General features: G+C 36.8%; 1 protein-coding gene across 1 annotated transcript in view; it reads right to left on the bottom strand.

Moving 5' to 3' along the window:
- LOC140140029 (uncharacterized) overlaps window positions 1–18,391 on the bottom strand; it is a 169,679-nt gene that overhangs the window by 114,104 nt on the left and 37,184 nt on the right. The window contains exon 2 of the mRNA XM_072161840.1: window positions 17,061–17,136. The gene's annotated coding sequence lies outside the window, so the exon portion shown is untranslated. The remainder of the gene's footprint in view (window positions 1–17,060; window positions 17,137–18,391) is intronic.

Raw genomic sequence — 18,391 nt, 5'->3', positions numbered from 1 at the left:
AAAAATGGAAATAAGGAAGTATAGTTGGAAGAATAAGGGACAATTTCTAAAGAAGTAGTTAATGAAATATGTAATAAAAATTATCGGCTCCATTAGATCACAGTTTTATACATACTTGGTTACAACTTAAAAATGCGGCATACGGATGAAATGATGAAAGTAGAAAAATACTACAATTGTGTCGATATTAGAGCATTAAATAAAAGCAGAAAGAACAAAATAATGGGGGAATGAGATAACGAAAGGAATGAATGAAGAATGTAAGAATGCATGAAACGGCGGCGATGGACGCCAAACCAATTTGACTTAGAATTTACCAAGTTACTTAATAATTAGACAAAAGTCGGTGTGTTCTTGTAAAAATAAACATTGATAAGCTGTGTTCACAAGTTGCAGATACACTTTACCTCCAGGGCACACTTATTTTGATTTGACAAAAAGACAGATGTACATTAGTCTGCAAAACCGATAAGTGGATAATTTTATCTGTAAGCGATAACCATTGAGTTGTACCTTGGAGTCGGCTGATTGAATTTTTCAAAAGTGCCAACTCAGCGGTTAATTTGCTGTATTATTGTTAAAAGCAGTATTGAGTAATTACCCCAAAATAGCAAAAAATGCCTGGAACTATAAGAACTAATTTGCCTATTAGGAAATTTTCAATAATCTGAGGAAATATATAATTGTTCATAACGGTGACTTTGAAGTACAATTTAATCATAACATTATTAATTGACTAATTTATCACGATATAACAAGCGCTTTTTTGGGGGTCCCCCCTTACTTGTCTTGGTGTTGCAAATTGTTTTTTTGGTTAAATAAATAACACACTTTAATGTGTTTTAATTTTATTACTGTTTATTAATATGCACTGGGTGCAAGTTAAATAGTTCTATCATCATCATCAGTCGGCTGCGGAGCAGGCGACTACAAGCTTTCTCCAACTAATGCGATCTTGGGCAAGCGAAACAATTTTGTTTGGCTGCAGCATCCCTTCAGTATCTCCCAGGAGGTGCTGGACATACTGTAAGTACAGTGTGCGCGGCCGTCCCGGTTTCCTCTCCCCATGTGGTGGAATATAAAGCGCATATTCTTTCACAGGCTCGCCATCTTCAAGACGCAGTATATGGCCGAGAAATTTGAGTTGATGAATCTTGACTCTGGCAACCAGTGGAGTGGTGTTGGTCAGGTTGTAGATGGTTTCATTTGGAATCCGATCCACACGCTTGATGTTTAACATGACTCTGTAGCAAGATGTTGCAAATGCATTGATCTTGTTTTCCATGTCCTTGGTAATTACCCATGACTCGCACCCGTACAGAAAGACAGTAACACACGTTGTCTGAAACAGCTTGATTTTTTGTTTCGATTGGCAGGGACGGGCTTCTCCAAAGGCGTTCCAGTTTCCAGGAAGCTGCCCAGGCTAGTGCTTTTCTTCTTTTTAGGTTTCCAACACTAGAGCCCATCTTGGAACCCAAATACTTGAAGTCTGTGACATGGTTGATGGTACTACTATAGACTTCAAGTGCTGGTTGGGCGTTACAGTTTGCAGTCATATATTCTGTCTTAGGTGCGCTGATGACAAGGCCTAGATCTGCTGCTGCAGTTGCAGTCCTAGTAAGCTGTGACTGGGCCCGGTCTATGGAAGATTCCAGCAGGGCAATATCATCAGCAAAATCCAGGTCATTCAGCATCTTGGCGGGATACCTGCTTGACCGACGTGGGTAGGTAACAATTCCAGCGTCAATTCCAGAAGTTGATTTCATCAGAAGGTAGTCTACCAGGATAATGAACATGAATGGTGCCAACAAATCACCCTGAAGCACTCCAGTTGTTACTTGGAAAGGCTCTGAGATACTGCCATCTACCATAACTGCACTATTGGAGTCTTTGTAGAGCACCTGGATGGCATTGACCACAACCATTGGTATTCCATAATGCCGCAGCACTGAAAACATAACGGACCTGTTGATGGAGTCAAAGGCTTTTTTGAAGTCCACAAAAGTGACTGTTAAGGGAAGTTGGTACTCCTTGAAGCCTTCCATGATCCTCCTCAAAATGTGTATTTGCTGAGCACAGCTGCGACCCGATCTAAAGCCAGCCTGGTTGCTTCTCAGTAAAGGATCAATGTGGGGTCGGATCCTGTTCAGAAGGATCTTGTTGTACACTTTTGCGGCAATGGACATAAGCGAAATACCACGGTAGTTTGTCATGAAAGAGAGGTCACCTTTCTTTGGTAGAGGAATGATTACATTCGTAACCCATTGACGTGGCGGTGTCAGCGTTGAGAATACTTCCATACAGAATTCGAGAATCATATCAATCATGCTCTCCCCTCCTCCCTGAAGTGCTTCTGCAGTTATAGCACAGTCCAATCCTGCTGCCTTGTTGGTCTTCATGGCTGCTATTGCTTTGACAACTTCTTCACGAGTTGGGGGCTCAGTGATGATAGGAAGATCTTCAACAGCTGGTGCAGGAAGTTCTGAAGCTGCTGTGCCACTGTCGTTGTTAAAGAGTGAGCTAAAATATTCCTTCCATTGCTCAAGCAGTTCATGGTCACTGGTTGGAGCTGATCCATCTCTCCTTTTGACTTTCACCCCTTTCCTTGAGTTCTTTCCAGAAAGCGAGTGTATAATTTTCCAGGTGGTGGTATAATTCCCCATCTCGTCGGCCAGCTTCAGGTCTTCCATCTGCTTATTGAGGGTAGCAAGCTCATCAGATTTATAAGAGTTGTTAAGGCTGGTGTTCAAGTTCCTCCATCTTTCTCTAGATTGACGAGACTTTGAAATGGAGTACCGCTTTTTGGCCTCATCCCTTTCAAGTTTAAGTCTGATGGTTGCATCTGATACCCAGCTTGGTAGTCCGCATGGCTCTTGCTTTCCAATAACTTTCTCAGCAACTTCACGGACCGCTGTTTCGAAGGTCTCATACCTATTAGAGATGGGTGTGGTGTCATCCATGCTCAAGACCTGAAATCTGTTTGATAGCTCCAGCTGAAATTCCTCCTTTGTAACAGGATCTTGCAACTTCTTCCAGTTGAATTTTGGTTTCTTACAAGGTTTTCCTTTGCTAGTTCGCAGACTGGCAGCTAGACGGATGCTCACAATACGATGATCGGAGTCCACTTCTACTGAGTTGTATGCTCGACAGTTGCGGAGATAATTTACCCACTTGCTGTTTATTAGTATGTGATCTAACTGTGCATGGGTTGATTCAGCTGGATGGGTCCAAGTCCAGAGACGGTTCCTGGGTTGCGGGAATCTCATCTGGGCCGGTCTGAGATTGTACTCCTGGCAGGTGTTGACCAGACGCTCACCATTGTCATTTGTTGAATCATGGTAGTAATGTGGTGGACCAATGACCCAAGGATGGGAAAGATGACTGTCTGTTCCTATTCTGGCATTAAAATCGCCGAGGATGAGATGGATGTTGTGCCTTTTCATACCATCCAGGTGGTCAGATAGAGATGCATAGAATTCCTCCTTGTCAGAAGATGTTGCGCACTCAGTGGGTGCATATACAACAGTGATGCTGAGCTGAGGGTTGCCATGGAATGTTACAAATAGTATCCTCTCGGAAACAGCTTCAACACTCTTAAGACATCTGTGAATGTGCTTGGACATGACCAGACCAACTCCTCCGTGCCTTTGCTTGGTACTGAATAATAAAACCCAGTTCCTTTCATCTGACCAAAGTTCATCGGTTGGGCTTGGTGTAATGAGACGATGTTCTTGAATTCCGGCAATGTCAATACCTGCATCAGCACAGCCCATGAATAGCTGATACATTTTCCCTTGTTGATTTACAGTACGGACATTATAGGTAGATATTACAAGAGGTTTGAAGGTAGACAGGCGACAATAATCAGGGCCAACAGTTCGTGATGGTGTGCAGAGTTCCCGCTGGTCCGTCATAAAGTCAACAGTAGACTGCCGCTCATCTACCCTCGGTATTTTCGAAGATTTGCTTGTAGTTTTCGTAATCATGAATTTAGCTGGGAATTATTTTGGTCCAGTCCCAGCAGCTTTACGGGTGATCAGCCCTGTTTCAGCTTATTTCTGGACACACAGCAGCCGAGATCGACCAATATGTAGTAGTTCGCCCCTGATCTGGAACATGTTGGCCAGTGTTGGAAGGTTGACCAATGATGACATGTTCAACACCAGCCTAATGACCGTTGAGAAGTAAATCTTCCTCTTCCGCTCTTTGGCCCATGATGAAGATTTAGAGCCATTGGGATAGGCTACTCCAATATGAAGAGAATCACTACCCCTTAGAATACTCAAGAAAATGAAGATGGGGTTTTGATGTTCATGACAAGGTACCTTGGAACTAAACTAGCCCTACCAAAAAAACAGCACCCGATCTTACCGCACTGTTCTCCAGCAGTTTAAGGACAAAGTCCGGCCGGAACATAACTCACAAGTGCTCTTGAAAGACCTGGTATTAAACCTAACCTAACAAATGCCATGAACACCATAATATGAGAAGGAGAAAGAACAGAGCAATATCTCATCATGATTTTGTCGCTGGCTGTACTGTCTACATCGTTACAGTAGCAAAAACAAATGGCCAAGACATTTGAACATACTGGGCCGTTGAACCTGATGGTTTCCTCCGCCCTAAAGCTGGCATGTTCAGCAACTGAGCTAGGGAGGCAGAGGGCGCTCATTCCCTCACTCTGGTAAAATACCAGCCCGCACCCGCATAGTTCTATATACAACAGGAATGTTCGCTTCTACGATATTATAATGACAGAAATAAAAAAGACTAGTTCGCGTCTGAAATTCTGACAACTAGACAGAAAATGCTGTACTTCGAAGGTCGGCAACCAACCATGGTGCGCCTTTACCCTGACGTCAGACGTGATGTTGTCTTTTTATCTCGGTATCTCATTATAATAAACGCCTTTTATCATGCTAGAACACTCAAAATGCCATTGTTGTAACTTAATTCCCTCTTTCAAAGGAGCACCGTGTATTACATGCTCGGAGCTGCTAAGCGTAGCTTATTTTTCGCTTCGCGGAGCTAAATTAAATTTGTTAGATTCTATCATTCATGAATTGTCAGTTCAGTTCAAGAATACTCAGTACATAAAATAATTCGGTGAAAAATAAATCTTGTATCTACTTAGGCCCGGGTGCTTAATCTCGACGATGAAGTCTGCGGCGTGCCCGCAACCCAAGACGCAGACCCAAGCCGATGCGCCTATGCTGAGAAATAAAATACTGTTGCGATATGCACTAACAAAATGTGTGTCTGCTCGATGAAAAGCCATGTTCAGTCACCCGTTCATCGGCTTGATCGGCCCAACTCCTACATTTCTCGCAACCGGCTTATAACACTTGACAACAATACCCTAACAAATTAGTATCCTTGAGTGCGTTGATGAATGAGGCCAATGTTTACTTAATAACATTAACTCGATCTCTGCTGCAAACCCAACATTTTTACACATTTTAAAATTATGTGCATACTTTACTCCTATGGTAGGTTAGTCAAAATGGCTGTAGTTTGAAGCAAATGCTATTTACCATGATGACGTTTGCATGATAATATATTGAAAGTAATTTGTTCAACAAAACTTCACATTAGCCAGCCCCAGTAGCCAGCATATATTGTTTTCTTTTAATTTTAGACTACATGTATTCAAATTAAATAATAATGAAGAAGGAGACGACCTATATATATATATGCTTCTAGCAGGGCGTAAGACAATGCGAGACACTATCAATATATAAATATATATGCGAGGATCGGAAATTAACGATGCAAGCCCGAAAAAATTTAAAGAATAATACAATATAGTTGCTGAATCTATCAATTTATTTGTTATAACATATTTACCCAGCCCGATCATGTACCCTACATAGTATTTTACAGACATAATGAGTATACACAAGCAAATAAAATAAAAACATATAAATCACAACAAAATTGAGTATATCAAGTAATAAGAACAAACCATTACATAAGAAGCAACAACATTGGAATTATAAAAATTAGAATTATGAACAAATCCACATCCGCAAGCCCAAACACGAGGTTCACACCCCAACCAAACACTCCACACATCCCACCCGCACCTGTAAATCCAATTATTAAAACAATCTTCATCATAATGATGTCAAATTTGAACTCTGAATATTTAACTTCTTATCTGATATCGTAATTTTGGCCACTTTCCGACAAATCAACCAAGAAAAGTGGTACCCTCTTAACCCTCCCCCACAACCCAGCTGAGAATTAAAGCGGGTGTTGATATTTAATTTAGCCTCAGCACAAACGAACATAACACACAAACTTTGGGCAAAAGAAACAAGCTCTTTGTTTTGGCTTAATAATAAATAGCAACGTCATATTGATATAGGCCTACACTCATAAAGCAGTGGCGTATTATAGTGGTATATTGACCCGCGCGGAATCCTTAATGCAAAAGGCCCGGGTCGCGGCAGGTGTGTCTTTTGTCATTATGTTGCCTTCTTATTTCACCATAAGAACATGCATTTATATGCATGATAATTATTGACGCTGAGTCAGTTATTTTTGAAAAAAAAAGCGCCTATTTATAGAATATGTTTACAGTCGAGCTCATTCATAAAATGAATGTAGGCCTATAAATTTTCATGAATATTTTATAATCAGGTTGCTAAATTTAATTTGTTTGCCATTTTGTTTAAATATTACATTTACAAGATCCAGAAGCAGTATCTGAATCCCGGATCTGTATCTTGTTTTTGAATATATTGAATAGGTCCAATGCAAATATTTCTGCTCGGAAGTCGAGTTCGTTAATGAAATATATAATAATATTTGGTTGAAAAATAACTAAATAACCAAGGTGTGAAAAATGATGCATCAACATGATCAACCCAACATCACACGCATCGTTTTACCGAAAAAGTTTAAATACGGGGTTCTATAAATGGTATATAGCGATTTACATTCCTAATACATTTTTGAAAACGTGATGCAAAACATTCTAACAGAACGTTATTTTAAACTATTGACACAATATTTCGCAAAATTCTTTGCCAACAAGATTTTACAATAACGTTTTCAAAACGTATTCATGGTTTTATATAACCGGACATTTTATGTTATTATTATAAAACATTTTGAACAAACGTTTTAAGAACCTTTTGTGTTTGCTGGGAAATAGCTTGATTTGGACTTTCGTTTTGATTTTCCCTCAAATTCAGACCCTCGATGCAACTGAAAAATGGAAAAGGAGTCGATATCAAATCAAACATGCGCCAATATTAATTATATATAAAGGCCTTAAAACTACAAGTAAATTTGAAGAGATTTCTAGTTTTGGTACATTTTCCGAGTCAAATTTGGCCAAAAAGTGTGTCTGGAGCTAGTGAGATAGTTTAGAGAACATGCAGAGATTGTGAATACGCCTGCTGTACCAATTTTCATCTGACTGTAATAAGTTTACAAGTAATGCCATTTTCATACGAAAATCCGAGACATATCTTTGAGATGGTAATAATAATCAACAAAAGATTATCTGCTTGGCCGGTTTTCAATTGTCATGAAATATTGGAGATACAAAGCATACCATTATGTTACGGTTTTGCCACGCTTCCTTCATTATTTGGTTGTTTGCAATCCTTTCTGGTACGGTTTTGACACTGATCACATATATTTTGGCACGACAAGGAAACCTATTATGTAAAACGGAGACACTAAGCACCGGACTAATTATTATACTTCAATTACGAAACTGCGAAACTTGCCAACAATATCGCGAGCTATTAGTATTATTATATGAAACAATACAAATTCCCAGTTTTGGTATTAATCATGTTAATATTATATTAATTAAATGCTTTCTGAAAGTAGGATCTAAATAAATTTACTCCCGGTGGGATATGAAAGTAGAGGTAGCAACTTTCCAATTATATTTAGCTAGTCCTCTGAGGCTAGTATTATAGGCTGATATGATGCCCTTTATACCAGTATACTGATGAATTTGTAATAATTTTATTTAAAACATCTGTACTTTCTTCATGCATCATGTACATTACGCCAAGAGTTACAGATATTTCGGTTTAACTAACTTATGGCTATTAATTAAGAGAGTGGTAGGACGTCATTTGACCCGAAATGGTAAATTTGGTAGGAAAGCACGCTTTCTTATTTCATCAAATGAAGTTGTCAGAGACTAGCAATGGTTAAAATTCATGTATTATTGCAAATAATGTATAATGTCAAGAACCTTTTACGGGAAATATATATGCTATATAATTTATATCCTATATATAATTTATATAAAACAATGGTGAAACCGATAAAAGATAGAGAGAAAAAAATGAAAACCTATAAACCCTTTAAAGCAGAACCAATGTGCTTTATACCATTTCTATGCTTGTATGATATCATTATGACCTTCGATATATATACTTTGCCGGATTATATCGACTGATCCGCAAATTGCTCACGGTGAGTAAACTCAAGTAAGTACTACAATAAACATTAATATAAAGGTTTTGAGTAATGAATGGCAAACCGCAGAGCAAGAAGATGGCAAGATGTTGCGAACTCGATGCACATAACTGCTCGCGAATTCGCAACCAGGTATATGGCTACACTATATTAATTCATCGGCGTGCTGCGGCTTGAAACTGCAACACGCAGTAGAGCCATCGAAATGCTGCGAGACGACGCTGAGGTAATCGGCGAGATTAAGCACCGGGTCCTTAGGGACCGTTCACAAGCACTTGTTGGGGGTCTGATACAAAATGGGGGGGCTTAAAAGTTTTGATCCTCCTAAGGGGGCCCTGACATAATTGACCACAGGTTTACCGAGGAAAATTGAGTTTATATGCTTTTCAATGGGGTTGACCCAAAATTTTCATATAAAAAAGGGGGAGGGCTGAATTTTTTGAGATCTAAAAAAAAGGGGGGGGGGAGGGCAACAATTTTGCGATGAATTTTTTTTGCCTCAAGCCCCCTAACAATTGTTTGTGAACGGTCCCTTAATTTAGGTTTGACATCGTTTTCATGTTCCTAGAATTGTTCCCAATTCATACACCCTTGTGATTGGATAGTATTCCCAGGGATAGTATTACGCCCACTGACCTATTCTCGATCGGCGTCAGTTTTGATTATTCTCCATCGTGTTCCGGTCCAGGCCATTTTTAATGTTAAACTTCATTTTTATTGCTGTTTCGAAGGAAAATCATTGTTTTCTAAATGTTTATATTCATATCCTTTTCAGTAAGAGGGCTGAAACAACAACACTTTTGTAAAACGTACATAACTTAACTCATTAACAATAAATCAAGCAAGTTTTCGAAGTATATGATTTGTAGAATGAACTTTTGCAAAACATCAAAGTGTTATTTTTCAATAATATTGATTTAGATAATGAAAATCTATTTTTGGCTCCTTCGGCCAACAATACCGCATCCACCCTTAAGGTAGCAGTTTGCCAGTTATAGCCAAAGTGAATGTCGAATTCGCCACGGAACGCGTATGGGGTTTGCTACGGTAACCGTTTATCATCGTCTTTAGTTATACTTGGTAACTTAGTTGATTTAGGAACTGCTAACTTATTGTATAAATTATATTATGGGCTGAAATGTACGGCAATGTATAGGTAAAATTAACGTAAGACAACAAGAAAGTAATTGTCCTTTTGTTTTTTTACAAGAGCATGATATTGTTGATATGTAATGTTTGCCTTAAGGTTATTAATTATTTTAATCTGTTGTGATTTGGTAGTTCATAGCATCTTACAAATGGTAGTGAGCTTGGGCAAAATCTGCATTGCTCAATTCATAGCGAGCGTGTAGAAGAATTAAAATATCACAAATATACTTTTATAGGTGCTGCGGTTCTTGAGTTACGTTGTAAAGAGGGCTGAAACAACAACACTTTTGTAAAACGCACATAACTCATTAACAACAATACATTCAGCAAGTTTGCAAAGTATACGATTTGTAGAATGAACTTTTGCAAAACATCAAGGTGTTAATTTTCAATAATATATTGATCTACATAATGAAAATCGATTTTTAGGTTGCTTAGACCAACAACTACCTTTAAGTAACTGAAAGTAATGAACAGAATGGTTCGTAATCGAAACATTCCTTCTTACACTATCAACAAGGAAACATTTATAGATCACAAGGATGGATGTTGACAAAAATAAACCTCTTAACTTGTCACTTCACGATACTTCTTGGTTTAATAACATCAAAAAGGAAAGGTTAAATGTCTAGCCAAACCTTTCAGGACAGGCGTTCCTTTCGGGAGAAGTCAATTTAAGTGCAGACATATACACTGGATTTGGGAAACTTAGATTTGTAGCTACTCTGTGGAATGATTTTTTCTGGTGCACAAAACGCTCAAATAACGCATACATGACTTGGGGTATTCTCTTTTGCGTTCATTTTAGCGAAAACAAATTAGGCCCACCCTCTCACTTTATATATATATATTCATGTTATTGATATCATTATTTATATTTGTCTATTATGTTATTGATGCAATCAGATGAAATAAACTATCAAACTACAAGTGAAGGTTGGACAGCCAAATTTCGACGGTAAAGGGGGTTGATAAGGACCAGCAATTTTAAAAATAACTCTTACGTTAAGTTATGAGATCCATTTTGAAATTTTAATTAAAATATTATTTCTATTCATATTTGGCCACAAATCCGGAATTAATGGTTTCAAATAAAAGTACCTTTGTTGAAGTTTATTCAGATAATCAAAGTATTTTTTCTCTATTGTCCAATATCTACTACTGATCATTTCATATTAAAATCCAATAATACTAGCTGTCTAAGGTTTCCAAGTTTGTTTAGCGTTATCTCGTAGTCATTGAAATACAATAAGCCAAAAAAAATTATGGTACCGTATACCAGTTTTGTTCACCCATGTATATCCTGAACAAAGACAGGTATGTCATAATTGGAACCAGCAGCCAATAGCTGCATCTTTCGAATTCAAGACCTCATTTGTTGAAATTGTTCAAGAAATAAAGACACGACGATCCAAAAACCTAAGGAAGATGCAAATTCAATTGCTGCAGTTTCCTCCATTGCCTGCCCTATTGATTTGTACACAAAGCGTTCGCGAACAAGAGAACTAGCGCCGTGCTTCCATTGATTAGCGCGTTAAAACTAGCATCGTTCTTTCGTTGATTAGAACACAGAAGTGCAACTTTTGTCGTTTTTTTCGTTAGTTTTTAGATCACCGTTTCTTTAATTCTTAAAAAATGTCTTAAATCAGAGCTAAAGAGTGGCTGCTTGTTTTAATTTTGACATATTTGTCTTTATTTGGGATATACAGGGGTGAACAAAACTGGTACCTTAATTCTTTGTCTTACTGTATATGAAAATTATAGTCTCGCTAATGAGTTCGAATCAATACGAGCGTTCTATAATGTCAGATAGATAAATCTTGGGAGGGTGAGGGCTATACATTAGTTTAGCGTATTTGCGCCAAAAGGACAGATAAACGCTCATTTTAGCTACCCCAGCATCATACCCAGGTATAGAATGAATGATCAAAGTGGGAGTTGTTGATGCCCACATGCAATAATATAGGTTACTACTGTAAAATCTTCTTTTTGCTCTTTAAAATTATTTCAAGAGATATCTAATTTTTAACTTGGTTGTAAAGGGTCATTTCTTGTCATATTTAGGAAACATCTTTAAACTGAAAATTCAATTTGGCTATGCTTTGGTACATAGCCTGAAGTTCTCAATTTGCGATGAAAAATTACAGAGGTTGCTCAGCAGGAAGATGGTTAAATCATGTTAGTGTTGGCAAAATCAAAAAAAGAGCTAAAAAACATTAAATGTGCGTTTCGTTATTTTAGGCTTTTGACTATGTCACAATAAAAAACACTATTAAATCGTTAGCAAGCTTATACAAGCCAGACGGTGACTTGACAATCAGTTTCTCCATCACACCGTTCACTTAACACTTTTGTAGCATGCGAGGTATATGATAAAATAAAGCTACCAAGTTCACCACTCACATATTCGTATAAATTTGATCTTTTGTTTTGACCCTAATCTCTAGATTCACGCGATGGGAGTTTTATTCACAATTTCATGGAAGCAGATATGATATCACATTGCCTAATAATATGCTGCAGGGGTAGGCAGGATTCATCTATGGTTACCAAGATATTCCTGTCAAAACAACACGGAACATAAGTAAAATAAGCCAAAGGCCTGAATGTATTTTAATAAAAATTTGAAATATGATTATCCTGATTCAAAAGTGAATTTTGGCTGTATAACTTGCATGGGATTTAAGTGATAAAACACCTCTGTGTAATGTGATAACTGTGGCTGTTCTAAGAATCAACGAACAGCACCTTCAAAGGCAAGGCCATTTTTTTTTATTTATCGATAGATTCATCCAACGGAAACGGTGTCAAATAACCAAGCGAACATTGATCTTTGAGAACGTGATCAACCTGTGATTTAAGGGTATACGATGTATTGTTGGTCGATTTAGCAAAAAAAGTAGTTCACAGCATCTTGCGAATGGTAGTGAGCTTTAGCAAAAATGCATTGCTCAATTCATAGCGAGCGTATAGAAAAATTGAAATATCACAGATATACTTTTGTAGGTGCTGTGGTTCTTGAGTTATGTTGTAAAGAGGGCTGAAACAACAACACTTTTGGAAAACGTACATAACTCATTAACAACAAATAATTAAGCACGTTTTCAAAGTATATGATTTGTAGAATGAACTTTTGCAAAACACCAAAGTGCTATTTTTCAATAATATAATTGATTCAGATAATGAAAATAGATTTGTTTGGCTGCTTCGACCAACAATACCTCGTATACCCTTAAATTACACATAACACAGTATTAGCGGCGTTGACTATGACTATCGTTTTGTTTCTTAAGGTATTATTGTTTCATTATTTTTTTAGTAAAACATTCTAATTTAAAGTCACTGCAGCCCTGTGTTTGTGGACGTACACGGTATATGAATAGAATGAAGTTTCCCTTTTATTTTTTGGTAGAACAGTAATGTGTCTTTGTATTGAAATGACAATAAGATATTTGGTTGCTGTAAGTTAAAAAGTAGTATGAATTCGTCAGACTAATTGATTTGCACACTTGTTAACAACCTATTGGCTTTGTTTTGTGATAATTTAGATCGTGGTTCAGAACATACATAGGGTGAACCAGTTGACCTGGCAACGGTCGATGTTGACGTCACATACACAAGGGCGAATATGAAAACATTTGGGTTATTATTTTCTTCCCCTTGTATATTTGAAAAGTCAAAAATTGCGGTTAGGCATTATTCCATTGATGGAGTGCTCTAGTGTGTCAAGTTTAAATATTTCAATATTTAGGGTTCGAGTTGTAAGCCTCTAGCAATACGTGTTACGGGGCAGTTAAGAGATGGCTATGGTACATCTCCACCGCTGAATACCAGAGGAAGGTTGTGAGTAACAGAAATAACATTCAGAATAGAAATACACTAAGATTGAAAATTAAAATTAAAACAAGCTATTGCTTGAAGGAATAAATCAACACTAATTGAATACGCGATGCCAAATAAATAGAAGTCCCGTACAGACAAAAATATCACTCAATCAATCAATCACTCAATCAATCAATCAATCAATCAATCAATCAATCAATCAATCAATCAATCAATCAATCAATCACTCAATCAATCAATCAATCAATCAATCAATCAATCAATCAATCAATCAAATCAATCAATCAATCAATTAATCAATCAATCAATCAATCAATCACTCAGTCAATCAATCAATCAATCAATAAATAAATAAATCAGTCAATCAATGGATCAATCAATCAATCAATCAATCAATCAATCTATCAATCAGTCAGTCAATCAATCAATCGATAAATAAACCGATCAAAATAATGTTCACGCGATGCGTGTTTCTTTCAGAATAGTTTATACGTATTTTCGGTTTTTAATAGTCCCTGTTATTTTTACTTTGCAGGACTCTAAGTCACGTGTTAAAAATAGTTGTATTGAATTGTACATTGGCTTAATTCAACTGTTATTTGTAATTTCATACAACTAGTCGAAATATTGCCACTTTCTTGCAGACGTTTCGGAAACTCACAGTTTCCTTTATCGATGCTATTGTTGCAGTGGTGACGATCTGTGTACAGCTGCTGATTTCTGCTGTTTAGCAACAGAGTTGCCAGTTGAGCCACCAAAACTATAGCCACCAGAAAGTCCCAAATCACAAATAACAAATCGGTCATTACCGACCATGTAGTAGACAACAATCACGTCATTAATTGGGAGGAGGCTGGAATCGTTGGCAAAGTGAGTGATATAAGCGATGGATCAAGGAGCCGATCACCATTAGAAAGCAGGGGAAAACCATGAACAGAGGCAAGAAGGGCAATACAACTTGAGTCATGTCGTTGACGATATGGTAACTGAAGAAAAAAACCTCTGGCAATTCTGGTTAAGCAGCAGAAATCATCAGCTGTACACAGATCGTCACCACTGCAACAATAGCATCGATAAAGGAAGTGGAAATATTTGGTCTAGTTGTATGAAATTACAAATAACAGTTTACCATGAACAGTCCTGATAAATATCTTCAGGAATTGACTGAATTCATTTTTCACTTCTATGTTGCTATTACCATTCTCCTTTTCACATGAGACATTCAGAAGCTCATACTATTTAAATCGTCGGTCGCAACACATAGTGGCGTAGAGCGATTTTCCAAATTTTCCGTTTCACATAGTGGCGTATAGGTTTATAGCTAGCTATTATCCTATAATTCCTTGTTAACTATTAAAGACACCGTTTAATAGTTTGAACCTTATACTACAATTTGAAATGGAATCGGGCCACTTAGAGATAACAGTGGAGGAGTATCGACTTCGTTACTAGTAGCATATTCTTCAAAAACGTTCTGCTCGGAGACGTATTTTGTCCTTCACGTACGCCACTATGACTGTGTTGCGACCGACGAAATGTTTCATACTATTCTACAGCATTATGTGAATGCGTTTGCTTACTATTATTAACCTATATACATATTCAAAGTGCATAATCAGTTCTATATTACTGTTTTTCTTTCGGAACTGTTCATCCTCGTTCTCGGTATTCAAGGATTTTAGAATATATATTTATGTATGAATACATACACATTACTACGTGACAAGCACAATTCATCAAGTTTTTTATTTGTTATATTCTGTAATTTGGCTTTTTCCTCTTTGGTTAAAAGCCATTCTAATATTTTTCACTTTCATAACTTTTGCTTACGACTGTACATCTTCATCAAAATTCTCTGAATTTGTGTTGTTGGCCGTAATAAATATTCGAAACCAATATTATGTAGGAATAGTTTGCGAGATCCAATTCTTTGAATTATATAGACTCATCTTGTTCAAATGCATTTATTCATTGCCTGATCTTGCGTAATTCTCATATATCATGAAAAAATACGCAATTATATTAAGAAATGGAATGAATAGTAGTTCATGCATTATTTTTGTACGAGCAAAGATTTTTAACATTTAAATATATCGCTTCGATTAATGAACAAATCCATCTCACTCGGGATTTCAAATTTCGTCGATGATCTAAGTTTAGCCGTAATAGAATGTATTTCTGCATATAAAGGCAATTTGTTTGTAATGTAAACCAACTATATTCCATCTATTTATCTATTTATTGATCCATGGCACTTAATCATCTTTCATATTATTGTATTTCTTGTTTGTCATTATCGAAAACGAAGGCCGCAAACTGATCATATTCAAATTATGAGTTTTCGTTTCTCTTTTGTTCAGAAACAAAAATCAGGGAATTATATAAAAAGAGGGACAAAACTTGTCTGCAATCATAACATTTAAAACTGAATTTATACTACATCGCTGAGCGACAGCGATTGGTTTTTACCCAATGAGGAAGAGCGCTTTTTGGCATATTGAAGCTAAACTGGTGACATATGGTAAAAAAGTGGAATAAATGGAGATGATTTGATTATGAATTTATTGTCCCAAGAAAGCACAACCCCTACCTCTTACCTATGCTCCACTCTCTCCCACTTATATTACCTCCTCTTCCCCTATTCCCTCTCCTCCTCTCCCTAATATCTCCTTCCCCCCTCGCCTCCCCCTGCACTCGATATATTCGCTCCCATACACACTATTCCACTCCAATCTTAAGCTATCCTCTCCCCTTCCTTCACTTCCCTCTTCCAATTCCTCTCCTCCCTCCCGTCTGTTTCTGTGTATGAATAGATGTGTATTACATCACACAAGTGTATATTCCTTTGTAATCTCAGTGGAAATATTTCGATGGTCTATATTTTTTGCACAGGGAAATAAATCTAGGATTATTTGGCTAAATAAATCACGCTCGACTTCTCTGCTAATGAATATTGTATTTCGAAATTTAAAACCTTCTTTTCTATACTTTGATCAAGGTAATTGCAAACCAGATATTCTGCGGTTATGTAACAAACTGAAATAAAAATCGAAATTGCTTTCTACAAGTTTCAAGTACAAAGGGTACAGGGTAAAAGGATCTTTGCATACACATTAAAAACAAATGCGTACATTAAGCAAACGCACACACTGACGCACAGAAACATGAATTACAATGATACACTCGCAAAGCGCATATGATTAATTAGTGATCACACAAAGCAGTAGAAATATTTATTTTGTTTTAGGAATTCCTCTAAAAGGAAGGTAAATTAATAAATTATCATTGTGTTTTTGTTTTGCTTGTTTATTTATTTTTATTTATATGAACAGATTAATTTTTACAAAAAGGAAGAAAACGGTAGCGAAAAGTGTTTTTTCAGGCTTCTATATCTCAGATTATTTGTGATATTTTTATACCAATTGACAGCTACTTTATTCTTCTTTACAATGATACCAGATTTGAAACAATCACCTTTTTCATGGCTGAGCACACGTCTTGTGAATGTAATGTAGGCTCAATTTCAAAACGAATGTGCAAAATGGACCATTCGGGTAATTTACGAGATTCACCTCGAACAAAATATTTCACAAAACTATACAAATAACACTTACCCGTCACTAAAATTCCAATATTGTAGTTCTTGAATGGATTTCACCACACGTGATCCGATCCAAAATTAGCAAATATCTGAAGTACACAAAAACAACGTAACATCATAAGTTAATTCATAAATATTGAACAACTGGTTTTGGTAATAAAATCCCTGTCGCTGTCAAACTCAAGTGATATCCCATTAGAGAACGAAGCAGCGCTGATATAGTGTACCTACACACAACGGTTTCAAACACTGTTATGATTGTTAGTTGATCCGAATACACATCTCGTATTCAAATAGTGAGCAAAATCCTGAATAGTATGATATTGCGCACTTTCAAAATGCGCATGCTCTCTGATGGAGCTTTGATTTGACTGGTGACCACAGCGATGTGGGGATATATGCTGCTAGAATTATTCATGAAAAGGGTTATATTCATTTATTGAGTTTCACTTTACCTTAAGGGCGACAGCTTAACAATCTAGCTTAATCTTTATAGTAGATTGATATTTTAATATTTTAATATTCTTATATGAAAACAATAGAAACAACTAAACAGATAAAACTGTTAAGAGATGCAAAAGTTTAAAAAAGAAATAATAAATCAAATTATAATTTACGTAGGATGTTTTTAGGGATATGAGTGTGGGTAAGACGTGTCTTTGATGTGTTGTCAATGAATTGTGCTAAAACTGTATTCAGACTTTGGGTCAAAATCTAAATATTGATATTGTCCTATGGCGGAATCTTTGACCGATAAGCTGATGTGACGAGCCGTACTTGTCTTAATCACACCTGGAGTTATTCTGCACTATGATAGAATCTAAAACTGGTAGCAAGCTGAGTTTGACGAGCCGCACTTGTGAAGATACTGTACTATGATAGTATCTTAAGGTAGCTGCCTCGGATACAACACCCTTGTGTGAGATCAACCCGGTCTATTCATTTAAATCTTTAACATAACAAAGAAAAGTATTTTCCCCACCGATTTTAAAGGAGTATTTCGTGATCCTAGCATCCTCTATTTATGTCATTTTTCATTAGATATCCACGAAAAAAACCTATTCCCAAAATTTCAGTTGATTCCGATTTTGCGTTCGCGAGTTATGCATGATTATGTATATTACACTGCTCCAAAGACAATGCGTTGTAATTTCGTTCTGGTGCACCAGAACGAAATTCAAATTTCACGATATCTTTGCAAAACGAATTAATCTGAAAGAAATATTTTGCACATAAACATTATGTAGCCAGAGGTTTCCAGTGATATAAAAATCTCAACTTTTTTTGAGAAAAGTGGGGGATGAGGCTGTGGATCACGAAATGCCCTTTTAAGAGTCTTATAAG

Source organism: Amphiura filiformis, chromosome 18 (genome assembly GCF_039555335.1).
Source record: "Amphiura filiformis chromosome 18, Afil_fr2py, whole genome shotgun sequence".
NCBI lineage: Eukaryota > Metazoa > Echinodermata > Ophiuroidea > Amphilepidida > Amphiuridae > Amphiura > Amphiura filiformis.
The sequence above is the reverse complement of the archived record's forward strand: the minus strand, read 5'-3'. Positions and strand labels throughout refer to the sequence as shown.